The sequence below is a fragment of the Rousettus aegyptiacus genome, unplaced genomic scaffold, assembly GCF_014176215.1.
Source record: "Rousettus aegyptiacus isolate mRouAeg1 unplaced genomic scaffold, mRouAeg1.p scaffold_m13_p_6, whole genome shotgun sequence".
Classification (NCBI taxonomy): Eukaryota; Metazoa; Chordata; class Mammalia; order Chiroptera; family Pteropodidae; genus Rousettus; species Rousettus aegyptiacus.
In genome coordinates, this window is record NW_023416309.1 from 7,546,420 (window position 1) to 7,570,129 (window position 23,710).

A 23,710-nucleotide genomic window follows, 5' to 3' on the forward strand; every position below is an offset into this window, starting at 1 on the left:
TGGTCCCTTGAAAATAGCAAACATAAAATAACTCTTTCCTTCCTTGTGTTTGATACCAGAACACTTGTCATGTCATCATCTCATTAAATTTTCAGAGTCATTCCACCACTTAAACTTTGGGAAGTATATTCTGCTACATGTCTAATAATACATTTTGCAATTCAATCTTATGCTGCTTTACACATTTTGTTTCCCAAGGAAGAATGTCCCAGTAGGGAAATCCAATAATGCTCTCTGGGTGCTTACTAAAAAATGAAGATTCTTGGGCATCAGATTCAGAGGTAATGGAATATTTAGGGATAGCATCTAAGAACCTTCACCTCTATGGATTTTAATTTTAAATCTGAGCTACAGGAAACTAAGGAAACAAATAGGACATCAGAGAATAAGTACACAGATAGTTAAATGCACTTGGAAACAATGTGCATTTCCATAACTGTTAGCAGGACTAGTCCATGCAAAATGAAAATGTTGGGTCACTTGTTCAAAAATTATAGAGAATTTCAAGATAGCAATAGCAGAGTATTAAATCAAGTGTAGGACCCTTTTAAGTGTGGGGCCCAGGATGCATGTCCTTAGAGCTGGCTCCAATTGTTGTATGGAATGTTCTATGTTTGCTATTTAGGTTAATTTTGTTAACTCTCTCATTAAAATCCATGACTTCCTTGCTATATATTTTTTCTGCTTGTTTTATCAGATATGTGTGTGTGTATACATATGTGTGTGTGTATGTATGTGTGTGTGTATATATATGTGTGTATATATATGTGTGTATATATATATATTCATATATATATATAAAAGTCTTCCATCATGATTGCTAATTTATCTATTATACCATTTAATTCACTAGCTATACTTTTAGTAATTATTTTATTAGGTTCAAAAAACTCAAAAATGTATAATTGTATTTTATCTTTTATTGTTATGAAATAACTCTCTTTACCTCCTTATTTATCTCTGTTAATTCTTTTTCTCATTATATATTGGGCACTATTTTCATTTAAAATGTTTTCCACTATACTATTTTACTTTCAATCATTCTATGTCCTTATATTTAAAGTGTGTCTCTTTTAAACTCTGTAAGTATATGTGTATTATAATGTGTAATACATATTATATAATATATAAAAAAATATTTAGCCTGACAATTTTTGTCATATATTAATACATTTGTCGCATATTAATACAATCATTATATATAATTATATATAATATATTATAATATATTCAGTCTGACAGGTATTGTTCTTAGAATATTGATCTATACGGAATGTAATTATTAACATTTGGTTTAAAATCTCAAATCATTTGCTCTATATCTTACCTGCTCTATGCTTTTTTCCCCTCAATCGTGCCTTTAATTTAATCAAATAAGCATAGTTATTTCCATTTCTCACCTCCACCCCCATTGACTTGCTTATTTACTAATTATTTATAGCTTAGTGCTCTCTCCCTCATTTATTAGGGGTTATATAATTTTTACCTCATCTCTTTCCCTCCCACTAACTATAATATATAAAATATCAAAGAGACTCAAAGAGGACCTCCTTTTCCCTCTTATGATTCCAATGAAGAAGACTTTTTCTTAAGCACACCTATGACTTTTCCATCAACTTTATACTCATTCTTCCCCATGAAATTGTAACAAAGACCATATTTTCTGTTTCAATCTTTATTCTTTCATTTTACATCTCAAATTATTTGCAATCCAGATTGAGAAGATTAGTGATAACAATTCTGAGAGACCGATACCTCAATAAAGACTGTATCTATTGTGTTATGTGAACCATTTGGTTCAGATCTCGAAAAAATAACAAAGAATATAGAAGGAAATGCACACGGCTTCAAGATTCTGAAGTCTGATAACAATGTCTTTTTAACACATCCTCAAGGAGAGGAGCTCCCTGTGTACTTGAATTTCATTGAGGGTGGTGTCAATTGTACATGTTGTTATGCATCTTGTTAGATTCAGGCATCACGGGTATGGAAAGCTGTTCATGCTGTCAGATGAGGGTGATTAATATAGTAAAATCTCTTGAGTTATTTTCCCAGTCTGCCTGTTACTCCTATATAGATGGCTCAGTTCAGTCATGTTACTCCTGTGTAATTCTCCAAAGACACTGTAGCCTTTATCTCCTCCCATAATTCTGAACATTGGAAAGACTGAGCGACTGTTAGTTTTTGAGAACTGAGTTAAATTAGTAAAAGCTCTAAAGGGAAAATCTACAAATTCCAAAAGTTAGGGATCCTTATTCTAATGCTCCTCTAAGCATCTTATTTCTTTTCTTACATTATAATACTCTTTCTAACACATTCTTTCCCCCCTTTTTTCCCCAAGGTTAACTCAAGTTGACAACCAATAACACAAAAATAGTAGAAAGATCTACTAAATCCTATATCATTTTCCAGTAACTATGGAAAGTATGCTATACCAACCACAGTGTAAAATATATAATACTGACACAAAAGAAACATTGCCTAGATATCTTTAAAGACATCTGAGTTGACATTGTCCATGTATTCAAAATTCAAACAGAGAATTGTGCATTCTCTCCCTGTGTGTGTATGTATATATGTATGTGTGTATGTGTGTATGTATGTATGTATGTATGTATGTATCATCTGTCTATCTACCTATCTATCATTTATCATTTATCTATCTATAAATGAGAAACAAGGGCATATAGTCAAGAATCCTTGGCTTTGAATGTAATAAATTTTTAATGAGTTAAATTATAACAATTCCTAATTGATGGTTACTCAAATATGTACTTGTCTTTTACTTTATAAGTGTGTATGTATGTGTATATTTTGGTGAGTATGTTTATGTGTGTGTGTGTTGTGCTTATACTGTGTATATGAAATAACAATGAATGTGGGAAATGAGGGAATGAAGAAACAGATTTTGTATATTAGTTATGTGCATGTGTGTGTGCAAGCAGTGGCCACTTACATGCATGTGTAATACAGACACTGTCATTAGATACTGGAATTAATTATTTAAATAATGTGACTTAGTTTTCTAGATCCTGAATATATATTTACAGATACTGAAAATAGATGACAAGTAATTAACAGCACTCTAATAGCTTTAATGATAGAAACAGATGTTCACATTTAAGGCATCAAATTTGTGTGGTTATCATTGAACTGCTGCTGCCTGTGAGCAATGGTATTTAGGTCCTCTTTTTCATAGGAGAGAATATTGTAATGCAGATTATTGTAATTGTCTGAAAATATCTCCATGGATGACAATACTTTTTTTTTCTTTGTCTACTCACTTCTTCTTTGATAGTTAAATAAGACTGCATTTACAAGCACAATTATGTTCTTTCTTGTCTCTTATGCTGCATTTAAGCAAAATTGCTTAAAGAAAGCCTATCGAGGCCTCTTCAAGCTCAAGTTCTTCATTTCCACCAAACCCAAGAAAAGATAATCTATATATTATATTTTCTTTAATATTTCATAAATTAAAAAATGATATAAGTGATAAATTGATTAAGCAAGATTAGGATTAAAGTTGAAAAAAGCAGAATCTAAGAACTTAAACTGAAAATTCTGACTCAGGAGTAGTTTGCCCTTTTTTCATAGAAAAATCAAAGATTCTCTATAATGGCTTACTTTTTGCAAATAATAATTTTCCTAAACCTAACCTTTACAGTTAAATTTTCAGTGGGTCAGAGTAGCCCTCATTTAATTGATGAAAATATTTCTTTCCATTCCTGAATTTATATTTCCCATCAGTAATCAATTGAGATTTTCAAAGATTCAAGAAATCTATTGTGGGACAGTTCTATTTAGTTATTTGGATAGTTCTGACATTTTCATAATCAAAATTTCTTTAATTTTTTTTCTGCACACAATTTAACGACCTCAAGAAAATGTTTTTAATTGGACTATAGCTATTTAGAAAATATTTAACAATCTTCTCATATAGAAAAATTATTTCTCTTGCACCAGTCCAAGAAATTCCCTAGAGTATTATAAGTACTTTGTTAAAGTATTCAAATGAAGAAAGTATGTTCAGAAGGCAGGCTCATTAGTAAGCAAATTGTAAAAGAAGCAACTACCACAGATTTTTTGTTTGTTTGTTTCTCATGACAATTAAATTGTGCCTGAAAAATAGAGCCAAGTAACTAATTATGGTTGAAATTGGGCAATTTACTCCTCAAATTAGCCAAATGCAGGTGTAATTATTATTTTAATAAGACTAATTGCTCATGGCAATTTGCAAAGGGGAGCCTACATTTGGTGGAGATGTAAGGATTCCAGATACTTGACACTTGGCAAATATAATGTGATATTAAAAATAAGAAGTGAAAATAATTTATATGTATTTATAAGTAAGAAGTAAAGGGAAGCTCAAGAGCTAACATAAAATTATCAATTTTCTATGAAAATTGTCAAATAGGGAAAAATATTCTAACATTTGAAGTTAGGACAAGTATTCTGCATATATGAGAATCTAGGCCATTTCTGAAACCAATCACACTTATCACAAATTATTTTTTAAAGTCACATCAAAAAAATTATTACTTTACTTTCTCATAACTTCTTAACACTTCTAAGTCATCATTATCTCTCACCTGGATTATTAAAATAACTTCCTAATTAGTCTCCTTCTTCACATTTTTTCCCTCAACGTAGCCAACATGACTTTTAAAACTATAGATCAGAGCACATCACTTCCATGTTCAATCTTGTCCAAGGGTACTTTACCACACTTATAAAAAATATCCAAGGACCTTTTCACATCTCACTCAGCCCTCATAACCGAATCCATCTCCCACCATATCATAGTACTCTAAGTCTCTCCTATGCTCCTTGCCTCATCCTTTCTATCCAGACCAGTCTTGCTCTTTCTCAATCATGTTAAGAAATTGTTCTACGGCCATGCCACCCTGAATGTATCTGATCCCATCTGATCTCAGAAACTAAGTGGAGTCGGGCCTAGTTAGTACTTGGATGGGAGACCACCTAGGAATACCAGAGGCTGTAGGCGTAAAAAAAAAAAAAAAAATTATCTGCCTCAGAGTCTAGGCAATCACTGTTTCTTTTACAGATAATCTGATAACTCTCTTCTTCCTTTTTTTCAAATCACACCTCCTGATATAATACCATTTGATGATCTTACCTAGAAAGAAACACTTCTATGATACTTTACATCCTTTATAAGTAAATTGTTACCTATTTTTTTCGCTGTAAAACCTAACAGAATCTATAAAGTTATTGTTAATTTAAAAATCCATTTAGATTTTTCACCTTTAGCTAATACTTGAAGGATGAGAGATGGTTTGCTGAATTTTTTCATTGCTGTATCTTTAATTCCTACAGCATGTCTGGAACATGGAAATTGTGCCACAAATTGTTATTGAAGAACGAATAAATTAATTAATTAAATATGGATCCAGGTTGGACTCTTTCAAAGTCCTGAAGTTGGAGAAGGGAATGATAGATTATTGTTGAGTAGAACTGCAAATCTTCAAGAAGTTGTGTGAAGTCAAGTTAAAGAACACTTTTCAAAGTAGCAGAGTTTATCAAAAAAAGCAGTGTTAGCTAAGTTGATGGAGACTCAGCCATGGCACCTGCTTGAGCCTGAAAGCTAGCTAGGTGCAGGGAGGGCTCAAAAAAGGAACAATGTCTTCTGCTAGCACTTCTGACTGGGAGAAAACTGCCACTCCAGCCCTCACCTTGAAGCCAGACAATTCAGTTCCTCCCCATATGTCCCTGCATATTTCAAGCTGCTGCCCCAGTGTTGGAGCTCGGAGTTAGTGAATTATGGGGACTTCTCTTTCTGGCACTGGGCTCCCGGGCTTGGAAGGCTGGTATGGCACCCCTTGCTCCACAGGAGGAACCTCTGCAGTTGAGATATTCCTACTGATTTTTAGTCACCACACATGGGAGTGTGACCAGCTCATTCTGAGTTTCTGCCCCTTCTACCAGTCTTTAGGTGGCTTCTTCTGTATATCCGTAGTTATAGAACTTCTGTTTAGATAGACTTCATTGATGGTTGTTTTGTAGTTTAGTTGTAATTTTGATGTCTCATCTTTTTAATGGGGACTGTCTTAGAATTTTTTTTTTTAATTTTGATGAGTTATAATTCATCAATTTTTTTACTTATGGATTTTGTTTTTGGTTTCAAGCCTAAGAATTATTTGCCAAGTTCCAGGCCCCAAAGATTTTCTACTTGGTTTTTTTCCTGGAAGTTTTATAGTTTTATATTTTACATTTAAACTATGATCCATTTTGATTTGATTTTTGTATAAGGTATGAGTTTTATATTTTTGTTAAGAAAAGTACAATTGCTCCAGCACCATTTATTAAAATTAAAATTGTTTACACAATGTTTTGGCTTTTACCTTTCTATATACATTTTAGAATAAACATATATATATATATAAATGTTGAGATTTTGTAAGAAATTGTGTTAAACTCTTAGGTTAATTTAGAGATAATTGATACATCTTTACTTTGTTGAGGCTTCCAATCCATGAATATAAAATTTTTCTCCAACTATTTAGGTCTTTGATTTGTTTCATCAGCATTTTATAATTTTCATTATACTGGACTTCCATATATTTTGTTAGACTTATTTCTAGTACATCATTTTATCTGGACAAAATATAAATGGTACTGTGATTTTGATTTATTTCCACTTGCTTGCTGTTGGCATCTAAAAATATAATTGATTTCTGCGTGTTGATCTTGTGTTCTGTGACATTGCTGAACTCACTTCTTAGGTGTGGATGGTTTACTTAATTTTAAAATTGGGTTTTTTTTTTTTTTTATAAACAGAGGCAATCATATTGCTTGCAAAGAGAGACTATTCTATTTTTTCCTTTCAAAATTGAATTTATTTTATTTTATTTTTTATCCTATTATAGTTTCTAGAACTTCTGGGATTATGTTAAATAAGAGTGGTGAGAGAGTTGCCTTGTTCCTGATCTTAAAGGAATGAAGCATTTAGTCTTTTACCACTAACTATAATGACGGCTGTAGGTAGGTGTTCTTAAGATTATCCTTGTAAAGTTATGTAAGTTTCTCTCTAGCCTAAGGTAAATTTTTCATTATAAATGGATAATAAACAATATGAAATATCTTTACTGCTTCAATTGATATGATAATATGATTTTCCTACTTTGAGTGTCTGTAATACTGGGTTTTGAAAAACAAAATTAATTTTAGACTCTAATAGAGAATTAAAAAGCATTATTTTGAGCTTAAGGAGCTGCAACCCAGATTCAGTTAGCAACCTAAATTGTGCTCCGTCAAGACAAAAGGAACACAATCTTTTACAGAGAGATTTTCCACCCAAGTTACCAATTTTATGCATATGAGGTTTACAAATTGTGAAGTTCTGATTGGTCCAAGCTATGCAATTCTGATTGGTTAGTATTGATGCAAATGAGGGTACATTTTGTGTAGTTCTAATTGGATGGGGCAGATCTCAGTCTACTGGTCAAAAGATGAAACCAGAGCTTCTCCCCTACTCAGATGATATAACAAGTAGAAAATAGTATAGGAAGCCAGGAGTTCAGTCTGAGGTTTGTCCTGGTATACAGAGTGTATGAGAAGATCCTGTCAACAAATGATTGCTAGACTTTTATTATTCGTAAAATTTGGTCTCTCAGTTGACCACAGGGGTTTAATTTCAGCAAATAAATTTCTTCTCAGGGTTCATATTAAATGAATCTTTCTTCTTGGGGTCTACAATTATGTAATTGATTTTTGAATATAAAACTATAGTTACATATCATCTAAAATGGTTATGGTATATTTATTGTTTTTATACACTGTTGAATTCAATTTGATAAAATTTTGTTGAATTTTTTTGTGTCTAAGTTTATGAAATATATTGTTTTTTTTTTTTTTTAATGTGGACATGGTCTGGTTTTGTATAGGGTAATAAAATAATTGGGAAGTGTTCCCTCTTGTATGTTCTAGAAAAGTTTGTGCAAAATTAGTGTTAATTTCTTCTTCATTTGTTAAAATTATTTATGAAACCCACCTGGGCCTAGAGATTTACTTTTATGAATCTTTTAAATTACAATTTCTTTAATAGTTATAAGACTAACATTATATCTCCATGGCTGATGTTTAAACTCTACTTTTTTAAAGAAATTTAATTCTTCTAAATTGTCAAATTGAAAATGTCATTTTGTATGTAATATTTCTTTATTATTCTTTTAATCATTGTAGAATCTTAGTTTTGATATTCTCTAATATTCTTTATATTTAATTCACTGTGTCTTCTTCTTTTTACCTTTGTTACTCTTTCTAGATTTTACAAAGAGCTGTATTTGATCCAAGCAGGAAATTAGTGTGGTCAGTTCACCTAAAGTAAGTCTTCAATTAAGCTGGGTTTTAGTCTTCTATGAGATTATTCTGGGTACTCCTTTTAATACACTTTTTGGAATATAAATAGAGATATAAGGTAGATAGATAGATGATAGATAGATAGATAGATAGATAGATAGATAGATAGATAATAGATAGATAGATAGATAGATAGATAGATAGATAGACAGACAGATAGACAGCTAAATGATAGATAATCTGGTATAGATATCTACTATTCTGATATATTTTAATCAGGTTATTATTTTTCTTTAAAGTTTTCTATTGTGTTTGAATGTTTATAATAAACACACATTAATTTTATAACAGTAATGAGTTAATGTTTCTTAAAAACAATAGGAATTTTTATTACCTTAAAGTAATAGGTAGGTAGAACTTTTAAATTAAATATTCTAAAATGTAGTGTAAAAATGTTGACATCATTTTATTTTTTAAGCTGGCATAGACTTTTCAATTTCAAAAAAATTTTGACTAACATTTGTGACTGATTAGCAATCAGGCAGTATGTAATTTTGAAGTGAAATCCTGCTGTATTAAATTCTGATCCTTTTTAATAAGATGCTTCTAGATGAGCTCAATTGTAGACTGTCAAAAAGGTCAGTATTTATTATGTAAAAGAAATATGTAATGTGGTGTGGGAAAGCCAAAAGGCCAACTTGACTAAGATTCTTTTTCCTAATCAACACTTTAAATCCCCAACATTAGAGGCCTTCTGAAGACTTAAGTATTTTTTCCCCAGATGAGATGGCTTCAGGTAAAGTATAAATTAATGATGTGGATAGAATTATAAATATGTAGATACCACTCATCAACATTATCTAGCAAAAATTCAAGAACCTGTTCATTACTTCAGAGGGCACCATGGTGCTCACAATTGCCTCATCTTTTGACCTTAAACAGGTATTTGACAAAGATCTCTGTTCTAAAAGACTCTTTTTAAAAGATTCTGAAAATGTATGTGCTTTCAGCCCTTCAAGACTTCCAAAGGGCTGTCTGTATTGAACTGTCTCTAATAATGCCACAGGATGTTGTGACTCATATATTCCAATTATGCAGTGGCTCCTAGGTAGCAGATATAACATATCTTTTGTCAAGAATTCTAGTTACCCCAGATAGACTTCATACCACACCAACCTTAATAATAGATGATAATTTTTAAAATTTGATTATTTTTTAAAATAACATACACTAACCTTGACATTTTATCTCTCTCTTGATCTCTCTCTGTCTCTCTCTGTCTCTGTCTCTCTCTGTCTCTCTCTCTCTCTCTCTCTCTCTCTCTCTCTCTGTCTCTCTCTCTTTGTATAAGAGAAATTACAATTCTGTGAGGCTTAGGACATTTATAGGTTTGTGTAGCTATCACTACAATTATGATAGAACTTTTCCATCACCCAAATAAACTCTCTTTGAAAATCTTTTGAAGTAACAACTTTCCTAAACTCTAGCCTCTAGCAATCACTGATTTGTTTTCCATCACTACATTTTGTCTATTTGAAACTGTCATAAAAATGAAATCATACATTACGTAACCTTTTGAGGTTGGCTTCTTTTACTCAATGAAATGTATCCAAGATCTATCCAAGTAGTTGAGCATATCAATATTTTATTTCTTTTTATTGTTTATTGTATTCCTCTCTGTGGATGTATCAAGTATGTTTATCCATTAACCTATGGAAAGACATTTGAGTGGCTTACAGTTTTGACAGTTATGAACATATGTCAGAGATATTAAGCAAATTTGAGGGTTATTTCTTGGAGAAAAATAGTGGGTGTCATTAATGGTACATGGAACTGATGGAAAGTAAATAGGTAAGAAGCCTACTGAGTTTTTTGAGAGAATTTCAATGTCAAGGAAACCAAGAACATTATGTAACAAGCCCTTACTATTTAACAAGTAGCAGGAATTAGGAAAAAAAAAAGCAATCAGAAAAAAAGCCAAACAAGGGAGACTGGGTAGTATCAAAGGAAGGCATAATTAGAAATGGCATTTTAGTTGTAGCTGAAGAAAATGATAGACAAGGAAGAGTTTCTTAGAAGGTGGAGCTTAGAATCTTAAGGAGTAATGGACAAGAGAAAGAATCAAGGTCTAATCAGGGTATTTACCCCTTTTCATTCTTGTTCTATAGAATAATTACTGATGCTGACCTGTTTCCCATTCTTCTCCCCTCTGAATAGAAGATTTATGATGGTTAAGCTGTCTCTGTTCCACTAGGTGTTAGATTGGGAGGGTGAGTAGAGCAAGCAATACTTTTTAAATTCAAAATTCACTGTGCCATGAAGACATTTCCATGCCTAATGCAGAATAATGTGTCTTACCTGGAAAACCAGGATCTGGGCTGGAAGCAGTTAGTAATAAAACTTTTGAATATTCTTTGTAAAGAGAGTATGTTCAATATGCAGAGAGAAAATGTGGCATTTAATGAACAGAAGATGATATTGTAGGGGAAAAAAAGCCATTCCTTTGTCAAACCCTGTTTCACTTTCCTTTTTTGCACATAGGAAAACTATCATTTCAATATTTCTTGGAAAATAAATGGGACTATTTAACTAAATTCCAGCTAGTGGAATGAAGGTACTATTGATGCATATTAATTCTGAAGTTGGTACTCAACATTTCCCATATGATCCTTCATAATTTCTTTCTCCCATGATCTACCAGCTAGACAAAGAAATCCAATGGTGGTCCTTGAGACTCTGAGCAACAATACAGCCACTATATCAGTGATACCTAATGAAGCAATTTTACCCCCTCTCCTCCCAACTCGGGAACATTTGGCAATGTCTGCAGAAATTTTTGCTTGTCAAAACTGTGATGGTACACTGGACTGTACTGGGATAGAAGTGAGGGGTATTCATTAACATCCTGCAGTACACAGAAAAGCTCCCTGCAATAAATAATTATTCAACCCAAAATGTCAATAGTCCCAAGGTTGACAAACCCTGCTCTAAATGGAGGGTCTCTTGGTACTTATATGAGTATATGGGACAGAGCTCCTCTAGTCACCTTCATCAGATGACAAATGTGAGACACAAACCCTTACTTTATTAATGCACTAAAATTTGGGGATTGCTTTTTATAATATTTTCTAACATAGAGAGAAAGCTAAATGTTCTAAATGCTTATTAATAACTACTTCATGGGGTTTATGAGAAGATTAAATTATTTGTGAAACCCCTAGAACAATAACTAGTACAATGTAAGCTCTCAAAACTTACTATTTAAATGAGGGATTGTTTGTTGGTCTCCTATGACTTTGTCCATCAAATGATGTATTATCATTTACAATTCTCTTCTGCAGATGAGGAAATGAAAACACAGAAAGATTAAGTAGCTTGACAACAACATCAGAGGTAGTAAACAATAAAACTGGAATATGAACCCAGTTAATCTGGCTTCCAAGTCCATGTCTTCAATACTATACTAAGAACACTTCTCATTTGGGAAAAAAAAAATGAGGTATCACAGATTTGGAATGTTTCACTTGAACTGAAAATATTTTTAATTGTGAATCAACTGATTATCAAATCAGCTGCCCTTGGAAGCTCAACATTAATTCGAGGTATATTATACAGAAATTCAGGTGGTTGTAGAAAGTATCTGTACTATCTCCAGCCAGGCTTCACATGGAGTGGTGGTGAGTAACCAAAGTAAACAAAAATTACATACTAAAATATTGTGTTTCATGTAGAGATTTATTTAAGTAAAATAACTAAGTATGCTGAGATATAGTTCACCTGCTGACACTACTCAGATACCAGGTATCTGAATGAATGATTGAAATTTATAATGAACTCTCCCTCAACTTAAAATATGAGGAAAATATTCTGACAAATTTTTTCTTGAGAGTGAGAAAATTCATTGAGTTTGGGGCAAAATATTTTTGATATAAATCTCTACTTGATAAAAGTATGAGAAGAAATAGGAATTACAGAAGAAATGTGACATAAAGATAGCAGAATATGTATGACCGTCAGGGTAGGAGATGGCAATATACCTATAGTGTAAGGTTCTTTACTCCTCACTCAATGTCATATATGTGCTCAAATCCTTTAGATTATAAGATGGAAAACAGGTGCAGGATGTGTCAATTATAGGTCAAAATAATGAATTCAAGGATGGGACACTTGATACAAAAATGGCCAATTGGAGCCTTGAAATATTAAGAAACAAATATTACTATTGCATAAGGGTTATCAATTTAGAATCTTTTGACTTCAGATGTAAAGGCAATTATTTTATCAGTTATATGGAGAAAGCTCTTATTTATTTATTTATTTATTACCTTTTTTGAGTGTTGATTATGTGCCAGGTATTTTTCTTGTTCCAGGAGATACCACATTAGAAAACACACTAGATGGAGTTTATGTCCCTGAGAAGCTGTTTCTAATAGAGGAGATAAAAAATAAATAAGTATATAATGTGAGGTCAGTTTGAGATAAATGTTGTTTCTTAAACTGAAGATGAAAAATGGACTATAAATTGAAAGAAGGAGGCTTGGATCAGGAAAAGCCTTCTTTGGAAGGGGGCATCCAAGCAAATATATAAACAAAATAAGAGAATAAGCAAGAAAAATATCTGAGGGAAGGCAGAATATATAGTGGTAATAAATACTTAAGATTAAGACATTTGTATTTTGTAATGTTTGATAAAAAAGATGGAAGGCAGTGCGATTAATGCCTGAATGAATACGAATATTTGTAGAGATAGCCAAGGGCAAGAGTATGTATTGCCTTGCTAAATCAGGACTTCTAATTTGCTTGCAATGGAAGGTCATGTGATGACTTGGATGAGTGAGTAATGTGATAAGATTTATTGCTGTGCATGGGGCAAAAGTATAATATGCAAGAAAGGAATCAGAGATACAAATGAGTAGGCTAATAAATATTGGAGATGAAAGGTGCACTTGTTTTATCTTGGGTAGTGAAAGTGACAATAATACAAATTAATATAATGGATATATTTTGAAGGTAGAGATGATAGAATTTCTAAGGAAATAAAGGAAAAAGGAGCAAAAAAAGATCAAAAAATAGAAAACAAATGGCAGTGTAGTGAATTTAAACCTAACTAGATCAACAACACATTAAATGCTAATACTTTAAACATTTCATTTAAAAGGCAGACGTTGTCAGATTGTACAAAAAAGTAACAAACTACTGCTTCTTATGTAAAATGTAAAAACACATACAGTTTTAAGGTAAGTGGATGCAAAAAAATATACTAACATGAATTAAAGAAAAGGTAAAGTGACTATATTAATATCAAACAAGCTAAATAGCAGAACAAAAATACTATCATGAAAAAAAGAGTGCCCTTTATAAATAATAAAAAAGTGAATTCAATAGTGGACTTAATGATCCTAAATCTTTAAGAACAAAGCTAACATGATGCTTCAGTGATAAAGTGGAAAGGAGAGATAAAAAAAAAATTACTATTGTAATATTTATAAAATACTCCACCTAACAATAGCAAAAACACATTCTTTTCAAGTGTACATTATACATTTCTTAAGATGCATGATGAGAGCACATAAAACACACCTCAATAAATGAAAATGCAGTCAAGTAATACAGAATATATTATCTGACCACAATAAAATTAAATCATAAAGAAATCAATCAATCATCATCACAGTCTTTAATATTTGGGAAATTCAAAGGAAAATGATAAACTTTAAAATCTAATAAAATATATAAGATAGTAATCATAAACTCAGTATCTTAATAAAGTAAAGCTAGAGACATCTCTATTATTATTAGGAAAAATACAAGGATACCTATTTTTGCTGCTCCTCAATATTGAACTAGTGATATTAGCCAATGTAATTATACAAAATAAATTAGGGACATAAGAATGATTTTTAAAAAAGGAGTAAAGCAATTTTTCATTCAACAATATAATACTTTACTTAAGAAACTCCATGGAAACAATGATAAAATAAACTCAAATGATAATACATACATACATATATATATGTACATATGGATATATATGTGTATATGTGTGTGTGTGTGTGTGTGTGTGTGTGTGTGTGTGTGTATGCAGGATATAAAATGCTATTAAAACTAAGTGGTCAAAGATTAACTTCCTATATGACAGTGTGAACAGCTCTGCTGACCCACTTACCAGTGAAACTGTTAAACGTTATTTAAATTTAAAAAAAAAAGAAAAACAAGAAAACACATGAGGCCTCTGGAAACAACCTTAAGGGAAAGTAGCAAATGAAAAAAATACCTATTCAAGAAAATCTATGGAATTTAATAAGAAAGATGAGAATCTGTGGTTATTTGAACCAAGAACACTCCTTCCATCTTCTCACCCCACTACCACTTACCTTCTCAGTGAGTACTGTAGACAATTACACAAGGGTCCCTTTACCCTCACCTCTCAGCCAGATGGCTTTTTTTCTGGGAAGAGCAGGACTTCAGCATTTCTCATCCCATTCCTAGCTTCTTGTTTCTAAGGCTAAATCCTGGGTGAGTATGATCAAATGATGGATACCCATGGAACAGAGTCTCTATCTTGGGCTTGGCACACTGAGAATAGTGAGACCGCATTGACCTTCCCATGACTCATGAGGCAGGGATTCCATGCCAAGAGAAGAAAGGCTGCTCTCCTACCTCTAAATGCACAGCTCCTAGAAGGAACCACTCAGAATGCGTGTCATTGTTCCCATTCCCACTCCTCAATCCAGAATTCAAAGATTTTTCCTAAAATGGGTGGAGATGCAAGCTATAAAACAGATTGTAATTGTTTTAATTTTTTTCTGAATAAACTCCATTTGCAACAGAGTGTAGAAAAGTTTAAACCTAGGAAACCTCTCAAAAACTGTGGATGCTGTGATGAAAGAAAGAGGAAAAAGGTTCATGGGTCTAATGGAGATATAGCCGAGACTACAGGCCACCTCCTTTTCCTAAGAGAGCCACAAAATAATACAGTTGGGAAGAGTCCTTCAGAGGTCAAAATAAATAAAACTATTCCTTGGAAAAAAGCTATTATAATAGATTAGTTTACAGAGGAATTTATGCTCCAGGGCAATGTTTTAAACAATAGAGCAATTAATCCTTAGTTAGTGGAACTTAATGGCTGGATATGGTCAGGGGAAGAGTGAAAGAAAGCTCTATCAGTATCATAGTCATTTGCAGGAGTAACTGTGGGCATATGCAAAGCGGCACATTCTTTGGGAGTAATCTCAGAATCTAAAGACTGTGGGGGGAATATTTTCACTAAAATAACCCAAGCAGTCACAAAAAAAAAATTGAAAAGCAAATAACAAGTCCTGGAAGAGGTACTAGTGCCCATAGTTGCTGCAATATATTATTCGAAATGTCCAATTGCCAACAAAAACTTATGGGATAGTCAAAGGAATAGAAAAGTATGATTCATACACTGGGAAGAAAATGAGCACACAACAGACATTGCTTGTTAGAGCAATTAGATGTTTGGTTTAACAGAAGATTTCAATGCAAACAGTATATACAAAACTAAAAACAAAAAAACTTAATTAAAGAAGTAAAGGATTTATTGTTAGGTCGGCGGGAGAGGGCCAGCTGGATGCCTACCTGGAGACTTCCCAGCTTCACTTCGGAATCCAGATGCCCAACTGATAAGGGCCCACCCTAAAGTCCTGGCACCACTACCCTAACCCAGATGCTCAACTGACACTCCCCATTCTATACCCTATCCCCTCATAACCCTATAAAAACTACGCCCTCCTGTCCCAGGGCATGACTTCTCTGGCCCCTCTCCTCTCTTGACCAGTGAACCTCGCCCGGCAGCTCTCTCCCAATAAAAGCTTGCTTTTAAAACTTCTCTCGGCATGTCATGCGTTTACCTTACATTTGGTGCTGAAACCCGGGAGGAGATTGTGTCCCTTGGCCTCCCGGCCTTGAGGGGCCTCTCCTCCCTCGTCTTCCTGGAACTTTGCTGCCCACCTCCTACTGTTGGATAAGTTCCCTTTCAGTCTCCCCACCCTCTCGGGGCCTGGCCCGCCAGGGCCCATGTCCGTAATTGCGGCCGCATCAGGGTCATCCCCGCCCTATCATATTTGACTCCCAACCTGGTAAGTCATGAGAGATGTCTCTAACTTTCCACGGTCCTTTCTGTCGTTGGGTGAAATCAGAGTCTCGGGGATGCCTGAACTCTGGTTTCACCTGTCTGGGTGGCTGAGACCATGGAAGCTTCTAATTCAAAACCAGATCTCAAAACTCCACTTGGGTGTCTCTTAACAAATTTTAGCCATCTAGGCCTTGGTCAAGATTTAAAACGTAAAAGACCAATCTTTTACTCCACTGTCACCTGGCCTAGATATCCATTAGACAATCAGTCTAAGTAGCCTGGTGAAGGCACTTTTAGCTTCCAAACTCTGACAGATCTAGACACTTACTGTCGGATGGGAAAGTGGGCTGAAATCCTATATGTGCAAGCCTTTTGGGATCCTTGCTCCCATCCCTCCCTCTGCTCTCAGTGCTCCACTGCTCAGGTCCTCTTAGCTTGAGAGGCTGGTCCTAAGCCTTTGACTTTACCTACCCCTGTCACAGAAGGTGAAGCTGCCTCTCCTCTCAACGATCTTCCAGAAATCCTTTCTTCCCATCCACTCCGGCCTACCCCGCTGCCTCCCTGCCCTAGTCCCTCAGCTTCTGCTCTGCTGCCTGTCTTGCAGGACTCCACCACTCACTCGATATACCCTTCTCTTCCTTCTCTGCCTCTACCTGCTCCATCCCCTGTCTCAGGCCACACCTACTCTCGCTCTGCCCCTGCCCCCAACTCTGATCTTCTCTCCCCTCTTAGAGGGGTCACCGGGACTGAAGGTGTAGTCCGAATCCACGTTCCTTTCTCTTTACAGAATCTCTCTCAAATAGAAAAGCGGTTATGGTCTTTTTCTTCTAACCCTACTAATTACATCAAACAATTTTGCTACCTCACTCAGGCCTATGATCTAACCTGGCACGATGTGTTTGTCATCCAGGCTTCTAACCTCACACCTGAAGAGAGAGATTGCATCCTCACCGCTGCCAGGGCCTATGCTCACCAAACTCACCTCATGGACGCCACCATGCCCACTGGACCTCAGGCCGTCCTGGGAACTGACCCGGGATGGGAATACCAAACTGGACAAGATGGCCGCTGACGACATGACTTAATGCTACAATGCATCCTCAATGGCATGCAAACTGTCTCCAACAAGGTAGTTAAATTTGATAAACTTCGGGAGGTAAACTAGGGGGCTGACAAAAACCCAACTGTCTTTCTCAATTGCTTCACCAAGGCTCTGACTCAATACACCTGTCTAGATCCAACTTCCCCAGTGCGCACAACGGTACTAGCCACTCACTGTATTACCCAATTGGCCCCAGATACCAGAAAAAATTTTTTTAAAGGCTGAGGATGGCCCTCAAACCCCTATACAGGATTTGGTGAAAATGGCCTTTGAAGTTTTCAATGCCTGAGAGGAGATGGCTGAAACTCGCCACCAGGCCCATCTCCACCAGCAGGTGGCACTACAGACCCAGGCCTTGGTAGCTGCCTTGAGGCCAGCGGGGCCCCAGGGGCCAAGGAGATGGGGTCAACCCAAAATCAACTCCCTCTGGGGCATGCTTCAAACGCGGCCATGAAGGCCACTGGGCCCGTCAGTGCCCTAATCCACGGACTCCCACAAAGCCTTGCCCGGTCTGCAGACAGATAGGTCACTTGAAATCTGATTGCCCAATGACTGGATTATCATCGGCACCTCCACTCGGTGGATCATCCAGTCAGGCAACACCGTCACTGGAACTTCTCAGGTTAGCAGATGACTGACGTGGCCCAGACTTGGGGACCCCTCTCACTCTTGCCAAGCCCAGGGTAATGCTCCAGGTAGCGGGTAAGTCCATCTCCTTCCTGGTGGACACGGGGGCTACCTTTCTGTTTTGCCATCTCATTCGGGTCCTACAGTCCCTTCATCTATCTTGGTTATGGGGAATTGACGGCAGAGCCTCATGCCCACCTAAAACTTTTGCTCTCTCATGTTCCCTGGATGGCTTCCCCTTCTTACACTCCTTCTTAGTCATTTCCTCATGCCCAACTCCCCTTTTAGATAGAGATCTCCTACACAAGTTAGGTGCCTCTTTCTATATAAGGCCACGAATATAGGTCTCTCCACTCTTACTACCTCTCCTAGCGCCAGATTCTACTCCTCCTCTCCCTACCCTTTCTGATCCTGTCAATCCCTCTGTCTGGGACACATCCACCCCTGTTATTGCTACTCATCACACTCCTATCCATATTTGCCTCAAAGACCCTTCTTGCTATCCAGCTCACCTGCAATTTCCTATTTCTGAGACCCATCGTAGGGGCCTTAAACCTATCATTACCAGACTTCTCAGTCAGGGGATCCTCATCCTTACTTGTTCACCCTGTAATACTCCAATCCTACCTGTCCGTAAGCCCTCTGGAGCCTACCGGTTGGTCCAAGACCTCCGCCTTATTAACGAGGTGGTTGTCCCACTCCACCCACTAGTCCCCAATCCATATACTCTCCTTTCCCATATCCCCTCTTCCACGACTCACTTCACAGTATTAGATCTAAAGGATGCATTCTTTACCATCCCTCTCCACCCTGACTCGTGCTTCCTCTTTGCCTTTACCTAGGAAGACCCGGACATCCGTGCCTCTGGACAGGTAACCTGGACAGTCCTCCCTCAGGGGTTTAGGGATAGCCCACATCTATTTGGCCAGGCTTTAGCCACATACCTGACTTCCTGTCCTTTGCAATCGAGCACACTCCTACAATATGTAGACGACCTATTCCTTTGTAGCCCTTCATTTGAACAGTCCCAACACGACATAGCGATCCTCCTAAACTTCCTGAGGTCTAAGAGATATCGAGTTTCACCTTCTAAGGCTCAGCTCTATACCTCCTCTGTCACCTACCTCAGAGTAGCCTTAACTCCTACCACCAAATCTCTCACAACTGATAGGATCCAGCTCCTAAGAGATCTGGAACACCCCCAAAATGCTGAACAGATTCTCTCCTTCTTGGGCCTCATAGGGTTTTTCTGACATTGGGTTCCTAATGTTGCCCTATTAGCAAAGCCACTATATCAGGAGGCCAAAGAAACCCCTACAGACCCTCTTACTGCTCCTGCTTTTGTTAAACAGTATTTTTCTAAGCTCCGAGATGCCCTGGCCTTGGCACCCTCTCTCAACCTACCTAACCCTGCTTGACCCTTCATTATTCACTGATGAACATTCAGGCATAGCCACCAGTCTACTGGCTCAACCAGTAGGTCCCATATATCAAGCAGTGGCTTATCTCTCTAAACAGCTAGATCCCACCATAAAAGTATGGCAACCATGCCTCTGAGCCCTAGCAGCAGCCACTGAACTCACTAAAGAGGCCATTAAAATCACCTTAGCTCAGCCTTTGACTGTTTTCTCATCGCACCACCTCACTGACCTCCTCAGTCATCGGTCTCTTGCACATCTAGGCCCTTCCAGGGTACAGCTTTCCCACTTACTCTTCATTGAAAATCCTCACATTACTCTGTCACCCTCCCCTTCTCTAAACCCGGCTATTCTTCCTCTCCCTTCCATACAAGGGTCTCCCTCTCACTCCTGTCCCTAACTCAAGAAGAATCCTTAAAGTCCCAACTCCAGCCCACCACACAGACGCATCATGACCCTTTCTTCTGGCTCAGCTTCATCCGAGACTTACCAATCTCTCAGGCCTAGGCAACCTCACAGGATGTTTTATGTGTGATGCCTTAGGCCGCACCCCTCTTATCGCGGTGCTTCTACATCTCTCTGCCTACCTTGTCTCCAGCGTCTCCACACCAGACACTCAGAGATATCCCACTCTTCTCTGACCTACTCTCTTCCAAATTTCCTTTCTGCTATTTTTCCTCTAACCACTCCATATGTAACACTTCCTCTCAAATAACTAATGCCTGGGCACCTCAGGGAGGTTTCTTCTGGTGTAAAAGAACTCTCTAAAAAATCCTATCATCCCCCGACTCATCTGGTCTTTGTCTCCCTGTATACTCAGGCAGAATTTCGCATCCTCTACATCCCTCCTCCCATCACCAGCTGTCCTCACTGAGCCGTATTCCTCCCTCTAGTAGTTGCAGTTTCCCTAGCATCTTCCCTAGTCACCACTGGCCTGGGAGGGGGTGCACTAGCCCATTCTATCGCTGCCTCTAGAGACCTGGCAGAAGAACTTCAACTTGCAGTTGGAGTGTCAGCCCAATACCTACCTTCACTCCAATGCCAAATCACCTCCATAGCTTAGGAAGCCTTACAAAATTGCAGAGCCCTAGACCTTCTGACAGCAGATAAAGGGGGTACCTGTCTTTTCTTAGAGAAGAATGTTGCTACTATATCAATGAATCAGGCTTAGTTGAAACTAATCTAAATACCTTTTCTAAGCTCAGTGAGGACCTCCGCCAGTCCCATCGAGAGGACGAGGCACTCCCTTCCTGGCGGAGATCCACTCTCATTACCTTAATTGCACCAATTCTAGGGCCTATCCTTCTTCTCTGTATACTACTAATAATAGCCCCATGTATACTCCAATTCATTCAGGAATGCATCTGCGAAGTCTCCTGGATCACGGTCAACCAGCTACTTTTACATCCATATGCTCGCCTCTCCACCGAAGTCCCGGCCTCAGACCTCCAACCTCTTCACCCCTGGTCAGCAGGAAATAGCCAGATTTGTCTTGGCGTCCCTATTCCAAAGAGGTCGGGATGTTAGATCTGTGGGGGAGAGCCAGCCGGATGCCTAGCTGGAGACTTCCTAGCCTGACATCAGAATCCAGATGCCCAACTGATAAAGGCCCACGCTAAAGCCCTGGCACCACTACCCTAATCCAGATGCTCAACTGACACTCCCCATTCTATACCCTACCCCCACATAACCCTACAAAAACTGCGCCCTCCTGTCCCAGGGCGTGACTTCTCTGGCCCCTCTCCTCTCTGGACCAGTGAACCTCGCCTGGCAGCCCTCTCCCAATAAAAGCTTGCTTTTAAAACTTCTCTCGGGGTGTCACACATTTACCTTACACTTATGATGACAATGTCACATCAAATAGAGGTTATCAATAAAAAATAGAAATTATTGTATAAATGGGAATTTTAAATCAAAAAGTACAATAACTGATACTTTTAAAAAAATGATTCGAATGGCTCAATAATAAATTTAAACTAGAAAAAGAATTAGCAAACTTGAAGGTAGAGGTTATTGATAAAGATTATAAGCTGTAGACTACAGGGGAAAAAATAATGAAGAAAATGAACTGAGCCTCAGATAAATATGAAAAATATGGTCACCAATAAACATACCAACATACACATATGGAAGTACCAGAGGAATGGAGAGAGAGAAAGAAGAAAAATTATTCAAAAAAATAATGACTGAAAATATCCAAAATGTATTGAAAAGCAATAATCTTCAAGTCCAGGTAGATCAACAAACTCCAAGTGAGATAAACAAAGGACACATTAGAGTAAAAATGCTGAAAGTCAAAGACAATAAGAGAATCTTGAAAATAGCAAATGAAAAAATAACACCTCACTTTCAAGGGGAGCCTCAATTACACTGACTGGTCATTTTTCAACAAAAACAATGGATGCCAGAAGGGAAGAGAATAACATATTCAAAGTGCTTAAAGAAAACAAGTATCATTAAAGAACCTTATTTCCAGAAAAGCTATCATTCAAAAATAAAGGTGAAATAAAAATGTTTCCAGATAAATAAAACTGGGATAATTTGTTGGCCAGCAGAAAACTAGCTTTACAAGAAAAAGAAAAAGAAGGTCTTCAGCCTGAAAGCAAGTGACTATGGATGGTCAAATGAGTCTGCATGAAAAAAACAAAGCACTGATAAATGTAATTATATAGCTATAGTAAATACTATTAATACATCTTTTCTCCTTTCCCGTTAATGTGTACAAAAATAAATTTAATAAAATGGCATGTATACAATGTATTTTAGAGCCTATAATACATAGAAATGTACTATATGTGTAATATATTTGCTAAAAATTGCACAAAGAAAGGGGATGGGAGGAAAGGTATAATGGGCTGAGGAAATAAAGACAGATAGTAAAGTAATAATTATAAAGATGTATTGCTTGGTTTGTAATATTTACAGGTGTACTGTATACAGCAATCATACCATGAAAAGAGGGGAAAGGTAATGAAACTATAAAGAGATAATGTTCTTATGTATAACTGGAATTAAGATAGCATAAATGCAAACCTGATTTTGATAAGCTAATATGCATAAGGTGAACTCCAGAGCAACCACCCAAAAAATAACTAAAAATTACAGTGAAAAATCATTAATAAAATGAAAACACTACATTAGAAAATATTCACTCAATTGAAAAGAAAGCAGTAAAGGAAGAATAGAGGAAGAAAACAAGCATAAACGTATGGAAAACAAAATGTAAAATGGAAGATGTATATCAACTATATCATAACAATAATGAATATGAATAGATTAAACAAACCAATCAAAAAGCTGATGTCATTAGAATGGGAAGAAAACACCAAAATTTAGCTATATGTTGTCCCCAGGAAATAAATTAGATTCAAAGACAAATAGATTAAAAGTAAAAATATGGAAAAAAATATATGCAGGCAAACAGCAATTGCAGGAAATCTGAAACAATACTAATATCAGACAAAATAAACTCTAATGAAAAAAAGTTACTAAAAATAAAAAGAGTCATTTTATGATAAAAAGTCAATCCATTAGGAAGATATAAAAATTATAAACTTTTATGCACCCAATAACAGAGCACAAAAATACATGAACCAAAGAATGACAGAAATAAAAGGAGAAATAGACAATTCAATAATAATAGTTTGATACTTCAATACCTCACTTTCAATAATTGATGGAACAACTGGAAAGTAGACTGACAACAACACATTGATTTAAACATTATAAAACAAGGAGACCTAACAAAACTTAAGAGAAATACTACATCCTAGATAAACAACAGAATATATATTCTTCTTAGGCAGACACAGGATAGACTATGTGCTTGGAAATTTAAAAAAAACACAGTAAATTTAAAAAGATTGAAATAATGCAGTGTATGTTCTGCAATTGAAACGGCATGAAATTATAAATCGATAGCAATCAAAATTGGGGAAATTCACAAATACATGAAAATTGAACAAGATACTGCTAATTAATGAGTCAAAGAATAAAGCAAAAAGGAAATTGAAAATACTTTATGAGGAATAAAAGTCAAGATACAACATATCAAAACTATGGGATGTATGTAAAGCAATGTATTGAGAAAAGTTTATACCTGTAAATGCCTAAATTAAGAAAAAAAAAGGGTCTCAAATCAAATCA

The 23,710-nt window shown here is 36.1% G+C and overlaps 1 pseudogene; it reads left to right on the forward strand.

Moving 5' to 3' along the window:
• Nucleotides 1-4,886: 4,886 nt before the first annotated feature.
• Nucleotides 4,887-5,005, forward strand: LOC118604618 (annotated as a pseudogene).
• Nucleotides 5,006-23,710: the final 18,705 nt, after the last annotated feature.